This window comes from Petaurus breviceps, unplaced genomic scaffold, assembly GCF_028583685.1.
Source record: "Petaurus breviceps papuanus isolate PSGF00001 unplaced genomic scaffold, PetGlider_PUasm1.0 101, whole genome shotgun sequence".
Taxonomy (NCBI): Eukaryota; Metazoa; Chordata; class Mammalia; order Diprotodontia; family Petauridae; genus Petaurus; species Petaurus breviceps.
The window spans coordinates 5,555,658-5,569,380 of NW_027185575.1; positions in this window are offsets into that span (position 1 = coordinate 5,555,658).

Genomic DNA, 13,723 nt, shown 5'->3' on the forward strand with positions numbered 1-13,723 from the left:
ATCTGGCCTCAGACACTTCCTAGTTGTGAGACCCTGAGCAAGTCACTTAACTCTGCTTCAGTGTCCTCACCTGTAATATGAGCTGGAGAAGGAAATGATAAACTACTCCAGTATCTTTGCCAAGATAACCCCAGACGGCATAGAAAAGAGATACAATTGAACAACAGCAACCATCCCTAGTACCCAAAACACAGCCCTACACACTGTATGGGCTGAATATGTTGTCAGATTGACTTAAATGCTCATGGTATCACATATTTAGAGACAGAAGAGACCATGAGGGTTTCTAGTCCATCGCCCTCACTTTACAGAGAAGGAAACAAACCCAGAAAAATGAAAGACCATCCTGAAGGTCACAGAGATAATAGATGGGCCAGCAGGGATTCTAACTCGAGGCTACTGACTCCGAAGCCAGTGACCTCTCCACTTTCCCACTGCATCCTGACACCACCCCTCTGTCTGTTGCCCTCATGCTGCTCTGCCAAAGAATATTCCTTTGATCAATTTTCCATTTGCCAAAGAAGCAGTGTGGTGGATTCAGAACTGGCTTTGGATTCAGGAAATGAATGTGAACATTACAACATTTATAAGGAAAGTGTGTAGAGTCCTTTAGTGTATACTTCTACTAAGCTCATACTCCATGCTAATCAGCTCTGGGCTTGGCATCTGAGGGTATGGGCAGAGCTTCTTCTGAGGGGAACTCAGAGGTGGGCAGAAGAGGGGGCAGGGCAAGTAAAGTTGGGTACCTGGAGAAAAGCAGGTAGATATTCTCAGCAAACCATTCCCCACTCCTACATCAGAGCCTCAGTTTTCTCATCTGTAAAATGGGTATAGCAATGTTTGATCCAGCTACTTAAAAGACTTGAGGTGGGGGGGGAAAATACTGAAACTTTTTTTTAATATGAATTAAGGACAGCTAGGTAGCACAGTGAATAGAGAACCATCCCTGGAGTCAGAAGGACCTGAGTTCAAATCTGAATTCAGACACTTAATACTAGCCAGTGACCTTGGGCAAGTCACTTAACCCCAATTGCCCTGCCTTCCCCTCCAAAAAGCAAAAACAAAAAATATGAATTAGTGCTGTTATTATTCATGCCACATAATACTCTTGTAAGAAATACAGATCAGTCCATCTTCCTGGGAGTTCCACCGATGGGTATCTCCTAACTGCAGGCAAATCACCTTCTCTCCTCAATTTTTCCATCTGCAAAATGGGTAGAGTGGGTAGGGGGTGGGTCATTGAACTTGAAGATCACTAAGAGTCTTCTTAGATCTAAATCTATGATCCTATGAGTCTATTTGTATCCCCCTACCCATCGTGATGACAAACTGGGAAGTTTTTCCATTGAATGTGGAGGAGGGCTTGATTTTTATTCCTGTTCAAGCTCAGCTCATAGGACATTTCCTACAGGAAAGCCCTACTGGTCCCTATCAGTTGTTCGGGCTCTCTCTCTCTTCAAATTACCTTGAATTAACTCATTTTTGTTCATGTTGTAGCCTCCAGAAGAATTTAGGCTCCTGGGACTGTGTGGTTCCCTTTTGCCTGGATTTCCAAGGTGTCTAACACATAGTAGGTGCTTTAAAAATTCTTGTTGGACTGGTCTGGGTCAGCTGCCTAGGCACTATCCCTTTTAGAGTCTAGAGAGTTTTTAGGACTAAAAGCATTCTCCCAGACATTAAAACACTGCCCCTTCTCCCCGATTCTCAAGCCCAATCCTTCAAGGGAGAGATGGGTCAAGTCTAAGTGTACCAGTTAGTTCTGCTAAAACCCAACACTGGCTTCTCAGTCAAGGAAGTTTCTCCCCATCAACCTGATTGAAGTTTCCACAGATGACCACAAGGTGGCGATATAAGCACTTAGAAATCCAGGCTACTTTGGGCTTGTGGAAGAAATTCTGATTATTCCCATCTGGGCTGCACATTCTCCGCTACCTTTCCTTTCTCTTTCCCCTCCTGCTCCCCCTCCCCACTTTAATAAAGTGCCATTCCACCCAAGACTCATAGGCTCATAGATCTGAAAATGTGAGGGGCCTTACAAAGCAATCTAGACCAACCCCTCCTCATTTTACAAACAGGGAAACTGAGGCTTAGAACTAAGAAGAGTGTGGCCCATTCCTTTAGAAAGAGTTAGATTAGATTCAGATAACTGAATTCACATCCTGATGCTGCTACTTACTTATCTATGTGGCCATTGACAGGTCATTCACTTTATCTGTACTTGTTTCCTGAAATATAAAATTAAGGGAATTAGGTTACATGGTCTCTTTTATTGTTTAGTCTTTTTCAAATGCATCTGACTGAAATGGTCTCTAAAGACACTAAAAGTTCTAAAGCTATGTTCTTATTATCATTAAACTCCCTATGTCTCCCCTTTACTTTCCACACCTGAGATACCCAACATCCCCTGACATCTCCTATGTGTTAGATAACCCCATATCTGCACTTCCCATAGCTCCATGGCCCCATGTGGCCCACATAGAAAGTACAGTATAGGAGAAAGAACATTGAATTTGGAATCAGAGGACTTTGGTTCAAATCCTGCCTCTGACAAATGACGCATTGGACGAATCACTGATGTTTCTTTGGACTTGGTTTTTCTTCTTTCCTTTCCTTTCCTTTTCTTTTTTTTTATTTTCTTTTCTCTCCTTTTCTTGCATTTTGGAGGGGGGGACGGCAGGGCATTTGGGGTTAAGCGATTTGCCCAAGGTCACGTGGCTAGTAAGTGTTAAGTATCTGAGGTCAGATTTGAACTCAGGTCCTCCTGACTCCAGGGCCAGTGCTCTATTCACTGTGCCACCTAGCCACCCCAGGCCTTAGTTTCTTCATCTTTAAAATAAGGGGGTCAGATCAGATGACTCTGAAGTGTCTTCTAGCTCAAGATCTTTGACCCCTATAACCTGATTTCAAATCCAAGATCTTCCATTTAACTTCATGACTTAGGACAAGTGACTTAACCTTTCTGGGAACCAGTTTCCTCATCTGTAAAATAAGGACATTGGACTAGATGTTTTCTGGGGTCTCTTCCAGATCTAACTCTACGATTCTCCAACTCAGCCTGCATGCTTACAGAGGCCTCCTGCAGTCCACAGTCGATGAATAAGCATCTACTGTTGCTTGTTTCCCATTTGTTTTCAGAGAAGACCTGATGACATCACCAGTGATGTCTTGACTTGTGCATTAATTGGATTTAAGTGAAGTCATCTGCCTCACTCTCTCCTCCAGAGTCATAGAAGTTCAGTGTCAAGATAAGAGTCAGGATGGCTGGGATGCATTGAATGACCTTGGCTCTCCTATGTCCAACCAAGTTCTACATGCTCCATAGCTCCGCCTGCTTCAGACACTGTTCTGCTGGGAGAAAGTATTGTGGAGTGGATGGTCCCCAACAGATCTGAGGCCAGTCAATTCCCCTCAACCTGGTTTAGCCCATCTCCCAAGATGGTTTTTACCAAGGTGCAGCTTCTTCGAGCCAAAGGTGAGAGTTGGGTGACCAATTGGACATCGAAGGTTAACCAGCCCTAGAAAGGGTTCAGCAAGCCCTGACACCAGGCGTATGGGGTATTAGGGGAGAGCAAGCATTTATTAAGCACCTACTATGTGCCATCCCCAGGCTTTTGCCAGCTAGTATGAAATATCAAGCTAGAAGAATTACTAGAAAAAAGAATGGTTTTAAATTTTCCTTTAGCTCCTGAGAGCACATTTATCAACATGAACTTGCTGATTTAACAAAACACACTTCACACTCTCACCCCCAATTCCACCCGTTCAAATCATCCTCCAGGAGGGCATTTCCTGGGACCTCGAGGCACCAGGGAGAAGAAGTAATTAACGTCAGAACCCACTGGATTGACTTTATTCTACAAGGCTGTGCACCTCCTAAACCTTCAATATTTTTTTTATGTATTTTTCTATTTCTTTACTAATGAATTACCTACATTGGTTTATACTTTTTTCTGTAAAATAGATCATCCAATGCATAGAAAGAAAGACTGAGGGTAGAGGGAGGAAAGTGGAAGGAATTTGGAGTCAGAGGACCTAGGTTCAAATCTTGACTCCGTTTCCTCTTTTGTAAAATGAGGGAGTTGGATTAGATTCAGCTCTAAATTAATAATCTTCCATTGTTTCCCCCATTCAATGTAAGCTCCTTAAAGGCCAGGCTCCTTTCATTTTTGTCTTTCATCATTCAGTCATTTTTTCAGCCCTCTCTATGACCCAATATGGGGGTTTCTTGGCAAAGATACTGGAGTGGTTTGCCATTTCCTTCTCCAACTCATTTTGCAGATGAGGAAATTGAGGCTTACATGAATTGCCCAGGGTGACACAGTAAGTGTCTGAGGCTGGATTTGAACTCACAAAGATGAATCTTCCTGACTCCAGGCCTCTGTGCCACCTAGCTGCCCCTCTACCACCTAGAAACCCTGGTTATCTTTTGTCTTCCTGATAACTAATAAAGCACCTTAAGCAGACACTTAAAACATACTTTTTGGTTGATTACATTGAATGCAATAAATACTTATTAGTACCTACCAGTGCAGATCTCCTTAATTGGGAAAAGATTCTAACGCATCAGGACCCTTTAATATAATGAAACTTTATCCTGTGTGGCAGAGAGTGAGGGGCCTAGAGTCAGAGTAAGCAAATTCAAATCCTGACTTTGCCCCTTATTACCTGGATTACCTTGGGCAAGTGACATATCTCCAGGCCTCACTGACCTCATCTATGAAATAAGGGGGTGAGAGTAGATGGTCTCTAAGGTCCCCTCCCCTTCCAAATCTACTCCCCTAAGTTCTTTCTAGCATCTCCCATCCCCAGCCATAGTATACAGCCCTTGATCCCTTTGCTCAGGGGAACAAGCAATCTGGCTAACAAATATTTAGGAAGAAAACGGAAGATTTAGGAGCTAGATTTTAGAGAGATCATTGATTTATTCATTCATTCAGCAACTTTAAATCTACCATGAGAAAGAGACTACTGATTAAACTATAAGGTGGAGCATTACTCTCTCCCACTCTTCCCTACATGTGATTCTCCATCTCCTCTCTCCATGCTTTTACCCTGGCAGTCCCCCATGCCTAGAAGACACCCCCTTTTCACTTCTGTCTCTTAGAATCCTTTATTTCCTCCAAGACTCAATCCAAGCACCACTTTCTATAAAAAAAATCCTTTCATCATCCCCCCTTCCCCAACATTCTCCCAGTTTTCAATGCCCTCTCTCTTAACCTTCTATTTTTGCATATAGTTCTCTATGTACACGTTTTCTCCTCCATTAGAATAGACGATCCTTGAGGGCAGGGTCTGGTTCACTTTTGTCTTAGACATTTAGTAAAGGCTTGATAAATGTTTGTTGATTTATTTCATTGACATACTTCAAAGAGTTCACAATTTCATAGGAGCATAATTTAGTTCAAAGAGTGTTGGACTCAGTCAGGAGAGATTTGAGTTCAAATTCTACCTCTGACACTTAAGTGATCTTGGGCAAAGTCACTTAATTTCTCTGTAGTATTTACCTCATGAGGTGGTTGCAAGAATGAGATGAGATAAAGTATGAAGTGCTTTGAGATTTTTACAATCCTCCATAATTCTCAGGTATTATAATTATTATTTGGACTATGAGGCACGATCATGAATAGCTTTAATAGGAAATAAAATTCACTTAGGTACATAGAGCCAGAGGGGAATGAGAGATTAGGAAGGTAAATTGACATCTAGTTGGGGGAAACCAAAGGTTTCCAGGAGGAAGAGGCAGCTAAGCTGTGGAGACAGCTAGATATTACAGTAGATAGAGTGCTGGTCCTGGAATCAGGAAGATCCAAGTTCAAATCTAGCCTCAGATGCATCCTAGCTGTGGGATCCTGGGCAAGTCACTCAACTCTAATTTCCTCATTTGTAAAATGGGGATAATAATATCATCTACCACCCAGGGTTCTTGTCAAGGATCCAATGAGATAATAATTGGAAAGTATATAGCACATAGTAATAAGTAAATAAAATAAATGTTAGCTATTATTACTGAAGGAAGGGAAGGATTTTAACTGGTAAAGGTATGGAAGAAGTCCATTCTAGGCACTGGGGACTTCACAGAATCAGGAAAGGGTTCAGGAGCAGCTAGGGTCTACTAAATATTACTGCATTCTGGTGATACAGAATGATGGGTCTTGATTCAGGAAGACTTGAAATCCAGCCTCAGACACATACTAGTTGTGTGACCCTGAGCAAGTCACTTAACTCTGCCTCCATTTTCTAATTTGTAAAATAAACTGGAAAAGGAAATGGCAAGTGACTTAACTCTGTTTGCCTCAGTTTCCTCAGCCATAAAATGAGCTGAAGAAGGAAATGGCAAACGACTCCAGTGTCTCCGCCAAGAAAAACCCAAATGGGGTCACAAGTGTAAGACACAACACAAAATGAGTCAAGGACAACAATTTGTAATATCAAATAATTCGCTAGAGGCACTTAGGGGTTGTGACTTGCCCAGGGCCACAGGGCAAGGATGTGTCCTCTGGCTTTAAAAATCCTTCCCAATATGGCCCCAACTTACCTTGCCAAGGTATTACACATTACTCCCATCCTGCCCTTTATGGTCCAGCAAAACTGGCCTTCTCACTGTTCTTTACACAGGACAGTCCATCTCCATCTCTAAGTCTTTGTAATGGCCACCCCTCATGCCTAGAATACACCCGGCCCACACCTCCACCTCACACCATCTTTTACATCCTTCCATCTTTTACATCAGCTCAAGGATCATCTCCTGCACTCAAATGAGACTCATCCCTCCAGTTAATGACCTCCCTCTCTAAACGACCTTGTATTTTTTTTTACTCATTCCTTTTATTTCCGCAAGTGACCTTTTATTTTTCAAAGTAGGTCACCAACTGGGACTGTTTCCTTTTGCTTCTGCATCCAGGGTACCCAGCAGGGATCATTGTCTTCTAGGAAACATTGGCGAGCTCTGTGTCCCTCCCCTGAGGCAGATCAAATGTGCCCATTCTTCTATGACCCAGACCAGCCCACAGTAGGTGCTTAATAAATGCTATTGAATTAAACTCAATCATCCATGTGTGCTATCTGTGAATCCTGCCCCCCAGACTGGTGTCGGAAGGAGAGAAGGAAGTAGCACTATTCAATGTCCCCACACATTTGTTCTATATATTTATGCATATGTATATCTCCCCTTTCCATCTCATGCAAGCCCCTTGAGGGCAAGAACTGTTTTGATTTTGTCATTGTGTTTCTACACCAAATAATTCAGAGTCTGACACATTGCTGGAATTTAACAAATGCTTATGGATTTTTTTCTCCTTGTTTTATATAGAAGAGATCCAAAAAAATTAATGGGTTTCTGTAAGTGTTTGAGGTGGGATTTGAACCTGGGTCTTCTGGCCCCTAGGCCTAGCATTCTGTTAGCTAAAAAAGGCACGGTCAGGACTGAGTAAGAGGGAATAGTAGGCAGAAAGGTTGTAGGAAGTCCAGGAGACCACACTCTTCTCAAGCAACTGGGTTCCTTCACATCCAGCCTCTAGTGAATTAGGGAGAGGGAAAGCTAAGTAAAGGGCAGAAACTTCCTGACTCCTGGAGTATTCACCTCGCCTTTTGAATGTAAAGCATTTGTTTTCCTAAAACTTGTGGAAGTTGGTCAATAGGCCCCCATCCCGACCCCCTCCTTCCAGCCCTGTTGGTTTGTAAGCAATTTGTATGGGTCTCTGACAGTTCCCTTTATTAAAGGCCTTTTCACACCTGAGGCCCCAGCCACCTTGGCAGGGGGGAAACTGTTCCGAGGGTAATCCTTTTAAATCCCCAAACAAAACACAATCACCTACAGATCTTCCCCAAACTTGTTTTTGAACTTAAATCCCAGGAGGCATTTGTCTCCAAAGTGAGAGTAAGGTTAAGGGAATGTTCCCCCAACCAGGGCACCCCTGTTCTCTCTGAGGGGCCCAGCAGAACTATGCCTGGAGAGTGCCTGGGGAGGAGGAAACTAAGTCCCCAGGTTCCAGTGGAGGCATCCAAGGGGCCTCCAGAGCACCAAACTTGGAGTCAAGAAAACCTGTGTCCGACCATTATCCTGCATAAGAACCTTAGCTTCCTATTACCTCTAGGGTAAAATGGTAATAGTTCAACTTGGCTTTAAAGAGCTTCAATTTCACAATCTTCCTACCTTTCTAGGCTTTTTTTCCTTCCTATTGTATCACTTCACAGACTCAGCATCCCAACCAAACTGGCCCATTTGCTATTATCTGATCATAGTATTCAGTCTCCTACTTCCATGGCCATTCACCAGTGCCTGGACTGCATCTCCCTTTTCCTCCTCCTATCCTCCCTCTACAAGTTATCTTGAATATACATGGGAGACTGGCACAGGACCGCTCAGCATGGTGTGCCCTCATCAGAGAAGGTGCTGTGCTCTATGAGCAAAGCAGAATTGAAATATCTCAAAGGAAACTTGAGATTGGCAAATTTAGAGAATGTACCCCAAATGTTCACAAGGACTGTTTGTGCCCAACCTGTGGCAGAGTATTCTGAGCCCGTACTGGTCTGATCGGTAACTCTGCAACTTGACTCTAGCACTGGTCCTCTCCAAGAACGAAGGGCAACAGCCAATCTTGAAAATACTCATCTGTGTAAACGTTGGATCCCTTCCACAGCCTAATGCAAGCTCCTAAATGACAAAGATATTAATCATTTTTACTTTTTCTATATCCAGCAATTAGCTCATTATCTTGTCAGGGCAACTAGGTGTCCCAGTAGACAGAATGTTGGTTAGGAGTCAAGGACAACTAAGTTCAAATATGGTTCAAACACAGCTGTGCTACCCAGAGCAAATTACCTTCTCAGCTTCACATCTGTAAAATGGGTATAGTAATTGCACCTACTTCATGGGGTTGTAATGAGGATAAATTGAAGATAACATATGTAAAGTACTTTGCCAACCTTAAAACCCTTTATAAATGCTACTAGTTGTTATTGCCCAGGAGGTATTTAATAAAAGCTGATTAAATTGAATTAACTTGAATTTGACTTAAAGAGGGGTTGATACATATGTTTACATTCTGCTTTTGGCCCTTCTGCAACTTAGGCAAATCATCTAATCTCTATATGCCCCAATTTCCTCATTGGTCAAATGATGTTTTTAGATTTAAAGGCTCATAGATCTAAGAGCTGGAAGGAGCCTATAAAATCCTCAGTACCAACAGCACAGGGTTACTGTGAGGAACAAGTAAGGTAGATTCATGGGTCAAAGGGCCCCCTACCTCAACTCTATTCTGGGCCCAGGTGGGCCTGGATTCATCTTATCTGACCCGAAAGAGGTATATAAGGCTTTTTCATGCTCTCTCTGTTTATTGTTTGTTTTGGTTTTGGTTTTGGTTTTCAATCCACAGTAACTGGGAAAATCTCAAAAATAAAACTTAGCTATAGCCTTTGTCAAGGATCTCCTCTCCATTTGGGTATCAGGATCCATCTTAGGAAAGGAAATCAATGAGAAATACTATCATCCGGCATTTTTGCTATTGTTCAGTCAAACTCTCCTTGACCCCATTTTGGGATTTTCTAGGCAAAGATATTGGAGCAGTTTGCCATGTTCTTCTGCAGCTAATTTTACAAATGAGGAACTGAGTCAAACAGGGTTAAGTGACTTGACTAGGGTGACACAGCTAGTAATTTTCTAAGGCCAGATTTGAATTCTGAAGGATGATTCTTCCTGATTCCAAACCCAGTGTTTTATCCACTATGGCGCCATCTAGCAGCCAATACTATCTTCCTAGCATCTAACCACATCCCTTTTCTACTTAAAAGACTTCTCAGGCTCCCTAATCTTCTATCTAGACACAGCTCATTCCACTTTAATGTAGAATTAATGTTGAGGAAACTTTTTCTTAGAATAACCCTATCAGACCCTGCAATGGATTTATGGATGAGGAAACTGAAGCTCAGAAGTGTGAATTTCTTACAATCTATTCCATTTTAGTCATGCCTGTGATTATGGAAAATATCTAATTGTATCATCTATACCCTTTGAGCTGACATGTTCTGAATGATGAGGCTTAGTGGGAACAGTACTCAATTGATGTCAAAAGGACTGAGTTCAGATCTAGAGCTAAGAAGGACATGGCAAACCACTCCAGGATCTTTGGCAAAATAACTCCAAAATGGAGTCATGAAGAGCTGGAGAACCTGAAATGACTTAACAACATTGGTGACTGTGTGGAGAATGGATCGGAAAGGGGAAACATAGAGACCAATAACAAGGCAATCAAATAGTGCTGGTGAAAGGATCTGAATTAATGTGGTGGCCACTTAAGTGGAAAGCAAGGGACAGACGTGAGAAATTTTGTGTAAGTAGTTGCAACAAGATTTAATGATCATAATAGCTAACATTCCTGTAGCACTGCAAGGTTTTATAATGTACTTTAGGGAAAGGAACAAGCATTTTTTAAAATACTTTGCTTAGTGCTTTATAAATATTATCTCATTTGGTCTTCATAACAACCCTGGGAGGTAGATGTTAATAGTCATTTTACAGTGGAAAAATATTGAGGCATGTAGATATAAAGCAACTTTCTTAGGGTTACATAGTAACGGAGGCTGGATTTGAACTCAGGTCTTCCTGACTCCAAGCCTAGAACTCTATCCATTGGGTTATCTACCTGTCTATACATTATGGCATAAAATATGTGGCAGCAAATTGGATTTTGAGGGCAATGGAGAGGAAGAGATTAAGAATTATCCTTGACATTACAAAGCTGAAAGGGCAGAGTTTCTCTCAACAGAAATAGGGAGATGGTAGCTTCAAGAAGAGGCCAAATGATTGTTTGGTGAGCATATTATAGATAGGATTTTTATTCAGGGACAGGTTGAACTTGATGACCATGAAGCCTCTTCTCACAGAGATCCCCACAGTTCAGGGAAATTGCCTCGTAAACCATAAGGCACTTCGATGAAATGGGAACTTTAATAATTCCTGTCTCTGACGTTGCTGGACCAGATGACCTATACAAATTCCTCCAGTGACCATAGATTTCCTAGTTTATTAGAAAAAATAAGTAATCCCCCCACAAGGATCACTTCTTACCTCTAGAGTGATAGAAGTCAACAAGTACAGTTAAAGTAAAGGCATTACCTTTGTAAGATAGTTAAGAATCAGTTTTATAACTTGGTTAAAGAATCAGCATTATAATAATATTATTAAAGTAAAGAAATCAGCATTGTAACATGGTTAAAATAAAGAATCGGAGTTATAACATGGTTAAAGTACAGAATCAGCATCATAACACGGTTAAAGTTAAGAATCAGCATTATAACACGGTTAAAGAATCAGTTATAACATGGTTAAAGTACAGAATCAGCATTATAACACGGTTAAAGTTAAGAATCAGCATTATAATGGGGTTAAAGTAAAGATTTGTGTCATTCACAACATGACTAATGTGGAAATAAGATTAATATAATTGTATATGTATAACATTAGATTGCTTGCTGTCTTGGGGAAAAGGGAGGGAGGGAGAATAATTTGAAACTCAAAATCTTATAAAAGTGGATGTTGAAAACTATCTTTACTTTTAACTGAAAACATAAAATACTATTAAGTTGGGGGAAAATAAAGCTAAGAACCAGCATTATAACACAGTTAAAATTAAAAATTAGCTTTTTAACATGACTAAAGGTGAGAAGCATTTTCATGTAAAGACAGTACATTTGAAACCAAATGATAACCAGCGGAAGCTTCCCAAGGGGATTCTCTCTAGCCCTCCCAAATGATATCTCAAGAGTTCAGTTTCGGGGAGTGAGGAGGGCCCTAGAAGCTCTGACTCACCACTCTTAGAGAACCTCTTGGACATGTTCTCTAATGCATTCCTCCTAGTACATTGCAGCATTTGTAATTTCCCTGAGTGACATCCTGCAAACACTGAAGCTAGAATAGGGAGTGAGTTGATGTTATCAAAGCCTGATTTTATTTTCAAAGTGACTTTTAACTTGGGTGTATCTTATTTCTGAGAACGAAGGCTTCTGTGAGGGGAGATCCATTGGAGAATAAAGAGACTGGCTGAATTCATTACATAGTAATGAGGAATCTGGAAATGCCTCCATAGAAGGCTTCTGATGCCCATTCCTATGAAGTGGAAGGCGTAGGGACATGAGTCTGGGAGCCAGGATTGAAATCTGCTGCCCTAACCAACTCTCTGCTTAGTCATTCTCTTTCTCTAGCTTCTGTCTTCTGGACTCTGACAAAACCAGAATGATGACAAAAAGTCTACCAGTGATCTCCTCATGGGTCTCCTCCCCAATCATCCTTCTCTTTGTCTTCACAGACTCACAGATATGAGAGGAGGGAGGGAACTCTGAAACCATCCAAGCCTAAAGAGGAACTCCTCCTAGGGCATTCTGGTCCCATGGCCTTCTCCAAATGAGCCTTCAAGTACTTTGTCTTCTTTGAATTTTGCAGTGACAGAAAGCAACTAACACTTCTATATGACCAGAACAACTTCTATATTCTATTATATACCAGAGGCTGTGCTAAATGGCTTATAACTGTTATATTAATTGATCCTCACAACAACCCTGGGAGGTAGATGCTTTTATCATCCCATTTTACAAATGAAGAAACTGAGGCAAACAGGGGTTAAGTGACTTGTCCAGGGTCACACAGCTGGTAAATGTCTGAGGTTGGATTTGAATTCAGGCCTTCCTGACTCCAGGTCCAGAGATCTATTCATTGTTGACCCTAGTATTGGAGAGGTTGCTGGACTAGGAGTCAAACAACTTGGCTTTGAATCTCAGCTTAATACCTGGGTGACCTTTGGGAAGTCACTTCCCTTCCCAGTAACTCGGTTTCCTCATCTATAAAATGAGAGGGCTGGATCAGATGGCCTCTATGGTCCTCAAAATCTAGGCTGTAGGAGAGGCATAGGGTTTAGAATGGGGTGCAAGTGAGGGGAAGGAAGGCTATAGTTCTGCTGCATTCTACTCTTGTCCAATCATATCTGGAATATGCTGTGACTAAAGCCAGTCAGCTCTAGGTGGCACATTTTAGAAAGGACCTTGCCAAAGGGAAACTGATATGGTGAACAGTCTCTAAACTATGCCAAATAAATATCACTTGAAAGAAACTCATCTAGGTGGCATAGTGGACAAAGCCCTGGGCTTGGAATCGGGAAGACTCATCTTCATGAGTGCAAACCTGGCCTCAGATACTTATTAGCTATGTATCTTATTAATATTTATTAATAAGTATCAGATACTTATTAGCTATGACCCTGAGCAAGTCACTTAATCCTGCTTGCCTCCATTTTCTCATCTGTAAAGTGAGCTAGAGAAGAAAATGCCAAGCGTCTCAAGTATCTTTGCCAAGAAAATCCCAAATGGAGTCACACAGAGTTGGCCGTGACTGAATAACAACAAGGAAGAATTAGAAGGTTTAGAAAGACTGAGGGGAACCATGATGCCTGTCTTAGAGTACTGCAGGGCTGTAACAGAGAAGGCAGTGTGGTTTAAACATCTGGCTTCAACAAACCTGCCTCTGGAGACATACTTACTTAGGTAAAATTGAGCAAATCACTTAACTTCTCAGTGAAAAAGAGGCAATTCTTTATGACTATAAGTTGCAGAGAAGGGACAGCAGAGGGCATTGGTAGAGGGAGCTGCCTTGACAATTAAATCAGAGGGTTCTTTTTTTCAAAATGAAGGGGGAGAGAGAGATGAATCTTGTTCTTCTTGGTCCCAGAAGGGAAGA